Source organism: Helianthus annuus, chromosome 17 (assembly GCF_002127325.2).
Source record: "Helianthus annuus cultivar XRQ/B chromosome 17, HanXRQr2.0-SUNRISE, whole genome shotgun sequence".
Classification (NCBI taxonomy): domain Eukaryota; kingdom Viridiplantae; phylum Streptophyta; class Magnoliopsida; order Asterales; family Asteraceae; genus Helianthus; species Helianthus annuus.
In genome coordinates, this window is record NC_035449.2 from 132,310,047 (window position 1) to 132,320,145 (window position 10,099).

At 34.6% G+C, this 10,099-nt stretch overlaps 1 long non-coding RNA gene across 2 annotated transcripts; it reads left to right on the forward strand.

Moving 5' to 3' along the window:
- Positions 1-2,824: 2,824 nt before the first annotated feature.
- Positions 2,825-5,699, forward strand: LOC110925754. 2 transcript variants are annotated; one of them, XR_002584707.2, is made up of 6 exons: positions 2,825-3,097; positions 4,347-4,415; positions 4,492-4,630; positions 4,742-4,783; positions 4,884-4,945; positions 5,210-5,699. It is a non-coding gene; the product is annotated as an uncharacterized LOC110925754 (long non-coding RNA). The 2 variants fall into 2 exon arrangements; XR_004885993.1 differs by having other exon boundaries at positions 4,347-4,630.
- The last annotated feature ends 4,400 nt before the right edge of the window (positions 5,700-10,099 follow it).

The following is a 10,099-nucleotide window of genomic DNA, read 5'->3' on the forward strand; positions in this document are numbered from 1 at the left end:
AGAAAAAAATTGTGACATATATTTGCTACACTAGCAAAGTGTGGCTAAATGTTACCTACGATCACATTATATATTTTCCTGTGACCAATAACATGTGTATTCAAAACCTTTAGCCACACTTTAAGAAAAAACTGTGACATTTATTAGTCACGCTAAAAAAGGGTGGCCAAATTTGATCTACGGTTACTGTATTTGTTTCGCGTGACTAAACACAAAACTATTCCAAACCTTTAGCCACACGTTAAGATAAACCATCCACATTAGAAAAGTGTGGCCAAATGTGTTCTATGACCACATTATATGCTTAATAATGTGGCTAAAATCTAATACATATGGCCACGTATGTTATTTTATGTAACTAAAGGTTAGACAACAGTCACACTTAAAATTACAAAATTTAATGTCGTTTTACATTAACATTCGTCACACAATCATATTTTTTTATTTTGTGTAACGAAATGTTATCAAATGTCATTAAAAATGTGTGACCAAATGTTAAACTTATTACGTCTTTAAAAATCCCCCCAAAATATTTAATTCCCAAACTTAAACTTCCACCTAAAATATTTTGTCCTAAAACTTCCCCCCAAAATATTTCATTCTAAAACTTAAACTTCCTCCCAAAATATTTCATTTTAAAACTTAAACTTCCCACCAAAATATTTCATCCTAAAACTTAAACTTCCCACCAAAATATTTGCTTCAAAACTTTCCTCTCAAATAATATTCTTATTTAAAAAATACATTATTTAATATTAAAAAACAAAAAAATGTTATTAGATATTTAATAATTCAAACTATTATTAAATATTATATATTTTAAACCATATTTGTTTTCTTCTAAATAATATATTAATGTATGCATATTAATAATGGTACCGAATTTCTTGTAGTTAATTGTTTCTAGTACTGGTACTTTCAGTTCGATACGGCACAGATAGTTTTCAGAATTTTACTTTCAAATAGCGTTCCGGTACGAGTACTATACAGTACCATACCAAACATTTTTGGTACTGGTACCTGTACCCATATTTGATGATTTCCGGTGTCGGCATTTTCGATAACGGTATGTTCGGTACCAGTACCGGTACCGAACTCATCCCTATTAAATATGTGTTAATAGACCATATTGGGCTTTACTGGGTCACAATGGCCAATAGTAGTCATAGATATGTTAATGAATCATATTGTGCCTTAATGGATCGCAATGGACAATAGTAGATCACACATGTCTTAATGGACCATATTGGGCCTAAATGATAGTGGATTATACATGTCTTACCGGTACCGGTACCACATTAGTGATTTCGGTATCGGTACGTTCGATACTGAGCTCATCCGTAATCATACATGTGTTAATCGACCATATTAGGTCTTAATAGATCACAATGGCCAATGGTAGATAATGTATGTGTTAATGAACCATATTGGGACATAATGGATTACAATGGCCAATAGTGAATCATAGATGTCTGAATGGACTATATTGTGTCTTAATGGATCATAATTGCCAATAGTAGATCATAGATGTGTTAATCAACAATATTAGGCCTAATGGATCACACTGGACAATATAGATCATACCTGTCTTAATGGACCATATTGGGCCTTGATGGATCACAATGGACAACAGTATATCATACATGTCTTATTGGAACATATTAAGTCTTAATGAATTATGATGGCCAATAGTAGATCATACATGTCTTAATGGATCATGTTGGGCCTTAATGGATAATAATGGCTAATAGTAGATCATACATGTCATAATGGACCATATTGGGTCTTAATGGATCACAATGGCCATTTATGTTATATTTAATTTTTTTAAAGTGTGTTTATATATATTGGTATTTTTTTGGTGTAAAGTTATATTTTTATGCGACAAAATAAAAAAAAATCGGGTTAAATGGGTCGTATTCGGGTTCTGACACGAGTTTGGAGTTCAGGTTCGTATAAAATTTTCGGGTTCAGATCGGGCTGAAACCACCATCCCACAAATACGAGTCATTTAACTAGGGATGAGTTCGGTACCAACCGGTATGAGTACCAAAAATACCAGTACTAAGAATCCCAAAAAATGGGTACCGGTACCAAAGATACCCGGTATGGTACGGTTTAGTACCGTTATTTAAAGATAAAAACCGGTATTTATCGGTACCGTACCAGACTAGTACAAAAAATGCAACATGTCGGTACCAAATCGGTATCGAAAAACGAACCCGTACGGAAAATTCGGTACCGTTACCCGATACCATTTCATCATCCTTACATTTAACACGACTACGCCATATTAAAGATTAGTGTTTATTATCCACCGAAGATTTCACTAAGATCACCCGTAGTGGTTGCCCAAAGGGGCTTTTTTGTGCTCAATCACGCCCAATCTCGCCCCTAGCCACTACGTATGGGTGTGTTTGGCATTTTTTTTTTGTTGAGGCGTGTTATAAATCACGCTGGTGGGGGGATTTCTTGGCCACTCACATTTGAGCTTCCATTTTTTGGCCAATAAGATTTTTTAAATGGTTTTTTTATTTTATTTTATTACAAACATAATGTCCCACAATCCCCACATCCCCATTACATCCATTTTGTAAAAACGCCAATAATGCCCCATTGCTGACTGAGCTGCCACATGGCGCAAAACGCCATAGGGTGGAACATTATTCACCCCAACGACTACGCATGCTCTAAAACATCTTCAAAATTTTTGTGTTTCCCGCTTTAAGATTATTGTTTATTATCCACCAAAGATTTTACTAAAACATCTTCAAAATTTTTGTCTTTCCCGCTTTAGATAAAATTTCCCAAATATTCCCTCTACTCCAAAAATTCCCAAATAACTGAACTCAAAACCCTCTCTTTCCCCATCTTCCCTCTGCAACAAAATTCCCTAAATAATTGAACTCAATACCCAAACCAACCAAGATGGGCATGCCGGAACAAAGACATCCACTCGGATTTCAACGAGGACATGTGTTATACCTCGCCGCAGCTTCGCAAACTCGTCACCGCAACTTCGCGACCTGGCCGCCGCCGCCGCCACCGCCTTGCACGTCAATATTAAAGGACTTCGTCAAGTAGATTGTTCAAAAAGGTTTGATTTACCTTCAGATGATTGATTCATGTAGTGGTTGCAATTGATTAATTAAACCAGATTGTTCAAAAAGGTAAAAAGGTTCTATTTTATTAAATTGATAAACAATTTTTGTCATTTTTTTGTATACTTTGATCAACATGAAAATGTATCACTCAAAATTTCTGAGGTGCTATATATGATCGAATATATACTTTTAAGTATTGAGATTTCTAAAATTATTATGACTTTATATTAAAAGTGTCTCGAATAAACAAGTGATTATCACTTTTTAATAACAAATATAATGATTGGACTATTGTTGTTCGATTTGTTTGTCTTTTGGCTTGTTAGGGATTTGAAAGTTTAGGCATGAAATTATGTGCAATTTGAATGAATATGTTTGTAGAATGACGGTGATGATAATTAACATTGCAGGTGTAGGTTAAATTGAAAAGTTGTTATTATTATTAGAATTGAATTAACTTCATGAAGAAGAACATCTGTCACTATATTTTTCTAGCATTTGTGTTTGTATGGAAACTATAACTTTTGTAAGGTACTAGGTATGTATTCACATGTTATGAAGCCAATTTGTTTGCTAAAATGGTTGTTTAAAAGTGGAAAAATTGAAGACTGTGTATGCATGTGTTATATTGAAGTGGGATTCTCTTAAAACGTCTACTTATGTCTGTTACGTTAGTCGCATAAGCTTGATTATACAGAAATCTAGTGAACTATATATGTTGGTCGTGGCATAATTTGTAGAACGGTTGAGACTGTTTGTTTAAAAAATTATTGCATCAATTGATGACTAGTTGCACCCCCATATTTTTTGGACAAATAAAGACCTTTTGGTTCCTCATTGCATCAATGTGACACTTTTGTGATGTTCTGTTTGCTTTACTTTTTCAATGAATATAGACTAATTGGATGGTGGCAACATTGATGAACTAGTTGAGGATGGAGATTCCGCCCCTGTCTCTATGGTCATCTGTCTTGCATCCAAGTGAGAGGGAGAAAAAATGTATACTCTATCCAAAATAAATGTTTGTGAGTTTGTGGTTTTACATTTTGGAGAAGTTTTGATCCAAAAGGTTCCTCTTCGCCCATCAATAACAATTGCAAACCCTCAAAAATACTCTTTATGTAACTGTTATGATGCATTTCAGCTATTTGATAGTAATTAAAATGCTTAATCGAACAAGTGTGAGAGCGGAAAAGGTTTGATTGTTTTACTAGTTTAACCATGTTTTTTCTTTCATGTTAGAAAGGAGAGCTTCAGTGGAGGCTAAGGATGAAGACGGTGGAATTCCTCTGCATGATGCTTGTGTTGGAGGTTAGTTCCTATGTAAATGTTATAGGCAATGTGAAATTAAGTCATCTGCAGCTTGTTCTAATAAGTTCCTATTTAGTAATGACTATTGAGGGTGGGGAGTCATAGATCACTAGAGGGTAGGGGCGAACCTGCTCTTGTGATCTCTGTCACCAAAGAAGTTAAGGAGGTGTAAAATTCTTAACAAGATGCGAATATAGAACACACCAGTTGATAAGGTACTATCATACAATTGTTTGTACATTTGCATATTTGCTTAAATGAATCTTATTCAATGTTTAAGGTTTTAACTTATATTTAATGTTTAAGGTTTTAACTTATATTTACAGCCTGAAGAAGCTACTGTTAATGATGGAATGAATCTTATGGAGGTTAGTACTTTGTTCTCTTTGTTGAAAAAAACAAAGCTGCAATTTTATAAGCTTGTTCTATTGTTTTTTTTTTATTATATATTCTTGTGTATGATTGTAGGTAAATACGAAGAAAAACACAAGAGAGAGTTTTACATGTTGAGCTTGTGGAGTTGTGGCCAGGTATGTTTTACATAGGTTATTGCATCTTATTTCATGACTAAATATCGAGTCAATCACCAAAAAGACGAACTTTATTATAGACTAGTTTGGCCACTTTGACAAAGACAAGGTTAACGGGTAATTTGTTTGATGATAATTGTTTTTCAAAGTAGGCTGATTAAATAAAAATGTAATATACTTTTGGTTCAATTTCTGTGTTATATAACTATTTAAATACTTGGTTTAGTCCTTGAAAACCATTGACGTTGGAATTGGAATGTGTAGATAGTAATACAGCAGGAAGGGGAGGTGTGTCATCCAATAGTGGTTTTAGCTGAGAAAGTGATATTTATATTTGGATGCAAGAGGGTATTTGCAAGCATGATCTTTGAAGCACCCTCTAACGGTGGCTGCTACTGAGAAAGCTAAAAAAATCTACAAAGCAAGAGAGCTGAATGTGAGGCTAAGTCCAAAGACCTCTCTTGTTTGGGTATTGCACGCCAACAACAAGCTATTGTGGATGGGTTAAGAGACATCAGGACCGGCCACTAGATACAAGTTTACTCCCCACCACAACAGCAACAAGGTGGCCCCCATCCCATGGATGCATATTTGTAGTACTTTAAGTCGAAAAGTAGTGAGTATATGGATTTGAAGAAAATAACTTAGAAACAGTTCTTAGTTTATATACATAGTCATTTCCCTTTGTAACTTTTATAGATAGGTTTTGATTAGAAGTTTATGTCTTTAATTAGTATTTAAATTGAATACTTATGTATAGATTTTGGGTTATTATTGTTAATATCATTTGTTTTTACATTTTTCCATGTTTAATTCAGTTTTTATTTTATAAAAAATTGTAAATAAAATGAATAATTACATGAATATTCATGTGACTATATATATAAATGGTCAAATTTATAGTAAATTAATGTGACCTTTAATATCATTTAGCCACACTTAATGGATCATTTGCTTAATTACAACAACCTTTTTGCCACACTTTTTTTATATTGATGTGGCTAAAATAAACTTTTTAGTGACTATATATTAGAAACGGTCACACTTACGGTAAATTCATGTGGCTATATAATAGAAATAACCACACTTAAAGTATAATCATGTGGCGATTGATACCATTTAGCCACATTTAATGGACCATTTGCTTGATTACAACAACCTTTTTTTAATTGATGTGGCGATTGATACCATTTAGCTACGTGTTTTTTAATTCATGTGGCTAAAACAAAGTTTTAAGTGACTATATAATAGAAACGGCCACACTTACAGTAAATTCATGTGACCCTTGCTACCCTTTAGCCACACAAGTGTATGAAATGCTTGATTCCACCAAGAAATAGTGGTACCCTTTTGCCACACTTTTAGATTTCTACGACCACTAAACGTGAATGTGGCCGTATGATACCTACGATGACTCGACCTTTAGTCACACTTGAGCTGAAAGAAAAAAGTGTGGCGAAAGGCGTATGGTCACACTTTTTTTGTGTGGCAGTAGGCCTTTTTTGACGTAGTGGAATAATTAACCATTCTTGAAGATTTTACTGATCATCAAAAGTTGAAAGAAATTTGAATTGTGAAATCCTAGTACAAGTACTTGGATGTACTAAGTGTTCATATAGTAGTTTCATTTATTGCATAGGACGGTTTGCTTATAAATTTCTGAGAATTTTGTAGAAATTGATTTAAATCAAGAAACAGGGGTTGATGACGAATGAGATTGTTAGTGCATATGTCTGTTGACTTCGTGTTGTATCGAGTCGTTAATAGAATAGATAGACCAAGACATGTTGTACGAGAGAAACGGGAAATAGGGCTGAACCAGCCACCTCGCACGAGGTGACCAGTTCGTGTGAACTGGTCAAGTCGTGCGAAGTGGACCAGACTGTGTAGATGGTTCATGCGACCTGGGATTTCCTATATATAGTGAGTCTTGGGTCTTCATTTGTAACTTTCTGATTCCAGAGACGAAGTGCTGCCGAAGTGTCGTATGGTCTGTAAACACAATCAAATCAATACAATCGACAGTTAAAGTGATTCTAAGTGTGAGTCTAGCTGCTATAACATCAATACGTCTAGAACTCTTCTGATCGACTCATTAGGTCGAGTCCTCGATCCTACAAGTGGTATCAGAGTAGTGGATATTCTTCATCTTATTCAAGTTTTGAACCAAATTTCTCAACACCAAGTTCTCAACCACAAAGCTCAACAAACTTTAATGGTCAAGTTTTGCAATGCAATGTTACATTAAATATTCAAAATGGTCAAAATTTCTTTCCAGATATTGCGAAGCAACACATGGCATCACTTGTTACTGTGTTAGAGTCGTATGAAAGCTTGGTTGTTGGACGAATTGGCAATCCGATGCTCACTAAAGAGGATTATGATCAGATTGATTCTGAGGAACTTGAGTTGATGGACATCAAATGGTGTTTAGCTAGTGTTTTGAGAAGAGCAGAAAAGTTCAAACAGATCACGGGAAGAGATGATCTTCGTGAAGCTGCTACATCTCAGCTAGGTTTTGACAAATCGAAGGTTACTTGTTTTCGTTGCTGAGAAAAAGGACATTTTAAACGAGAGTGTACAAATAGAGAAGCAACCGGAAGACAAGATCCTTTCGGAAACAACGATTATCATAGAAAAGCAATTTATCATCAGGTTGCTCAACAACCACGTACTATTGAAGAATCAAAGGGTAAAGCTTGTTTTGGTCTGTTAGATCAAGAAGATGAAAGGTTTCCGAAAGATTTCAATTGGGATGATTATGATCCTTCTAGACCTTCAGTTTCTAAAGCATTTGTTGCTCGATTCTTTGAAGACTCAACTTCGGGAGAAGAATCAGTCAAATCTAAGAACGGTCCTAGAAGACAACCGATCTTTAAGTCTTCAGGAAGTGATGCAGACACTGATGATGAGGAATATTATAATAATAAAGCTAGAAAACAATTGGATACTTATAGTTTTAATTTGTTTTTTGCAGATAAAATTGAGATTTTGAAAGAGAAAAGGGCTGCTAGACTGAAGAGAGAAATGGAAGCAAAAAGGGTTACTGAAGAAAAGACTGAAGTTAAGATAGAAGCTGATAAGGCAAAAGTTGAAGAAAAACCGACAGAAAAGGTCGAGGTTGATGAAAGTGAAGTGAAGACAGAAATTGAGAAAGAACCGATTGTGATTGAAAAGGTGGTGGAGAAAATAGTTGAAAAAATTGTCGAAGTTGAAAAATTTGTTGAAGTGGAAAAGATTGTAGAGGTTGAAAAACCTTGTGCTAAGTGTTTAGAATCCTGCAAAAAGTGTGCTGAAAAAGATACAAAGTATGCTGAATTGGAGAAGCACAAAGAAAATTTGCTGCACAATGTGAGAAGCATAAAGGAATCATATGATCTCCTAAGCAGCAAAGTGAACTTGTACAAAGGAGCTTGTGATGAGGATATTCAGATGAAGAATCTTCTGAAAGCAGCAGTTCTTCAAAAGCAAACTGCAATCAACAAATACATTGAGATTGTTGCAGGGCTGAAACAAGAATTGGCAGCAATGACGATCGAAACCGAAAGAGTGAATTCTTTACTTCGAAGTTATCAAAGTTCAGATTATGTTATTGATCGCATTTATCCTACCGTGGCAGCTCATAAGTTTGCAGAAGATGAAGAAAATTCTGGTAAGAAAACTGGTTTGAATTATAACAGAGTTCCAAATCCAATGTGGGATGGTTATGCCCCCCGACACTTTGAAAAGGTGGCTGAAGCACTAAATCTGAATCTGAAATCCGAGTCTATCGATGGATTACAAGATGATATTGATGTCACCTTCACAGCGTCTGACACTGATCATGAGTCTGAGTTAATTAAGAAAGTGGTCGATCAGGTGTTGGATTAAGATGAAGATTCAAAGTCAGAGTCTAAATCTGAAACTTCGAGTTCGTCAGAAAAAAGGTCGAGTTCACTGGTCAAAAGGGTTTACAATAAAGATTTTCTGATGTCACAAAATAATTTGAATGACGAAACATTCAAAGTAGCATATACTTTGAATGACTCCGACAAATTATATTCTGATGAAGAATTTCCAATAAGTGGTGTTAAAACTGAAATGATTAAAGAGGCTTTCAAATTAACAGAAATTAATATTTCTGAAATAAAAGATGTAAATCTTACTGAAAAAACTAAAAAATACACTTCAAGAGTTCAACAAAGATTGAACAAGAAAAAGGGTTACAGTTCTGATTCGGGTTATCAAAAGAAACCAAACCATGACAGTAATTTCAAAAAGAAAGGATTAGGTTTTATTCCACCTGAAAATCATAAAAATGAGAAAATTTATAAATCAAAAACGAAATTTGTTTCAGGAGAAAGTTCTGAAGATGAGAAGGAGAAACCTTTCTAGAAACAGTCAAACAAGGAGTTTCTCGCCGAAAAGCAAAAGAATATGTTGAAGGATTCTGAACCGAGAGTTGAAAGAAGAACTTGTTTCAGATGTCAAGAGGTTGGACATATTGCTTGGAATTGCCCAAAGCTCACCAACACTAAACGGGGAGTTTCTTCTAACTCTAAACTGAAAGAAAAATGTGTTGATAAAAAGGAATAACCAACAGAGAAATTTAAGGAGTTCAAAAATTCGACTTTCGAAGTTGTTGAAAGTTCGAAACATTTTTACAAAAGAAGAGCCAATTTAAACAAACATAAATGGGTTGTTAAAAATCAGAGGTTGTTTCTGGCAATGAATCTGACTCGTCAAAGTCAGAGGAGCCACCTGTTGTGCTAAATGATGAGAATTTCGTTCCAACAATGGATGATGAAAATTTTCCACCATTGTCAAACGAAAACTTGAAATTAAAAATTGGTAAGATTGAGATTTCAGATCAATTCTTTTCTGATAAGAATGAATTTGATGCTGAAAAGGCATTTAATGGTAAAGTGTTATATATTTTTGGAAAGATGGTTGATAGGAAGGTGAAAGGAATGAAAGAATTTTATGAATCAAAAATTGTTAAACCAAATGAGGACGGTTCACCCATGATTGATCAGGCATGGGTGAGATTCTTTAAAAAGTAAAATCCTGACTTGCAGGAGCTCCCAAGTTGGTAATCGTGGAGCATGAATCGGCATCATTCTTGAAAAATGTGTTTGTGAAAAACTTATAAGTGATAATTTTTACAAGTGGTTG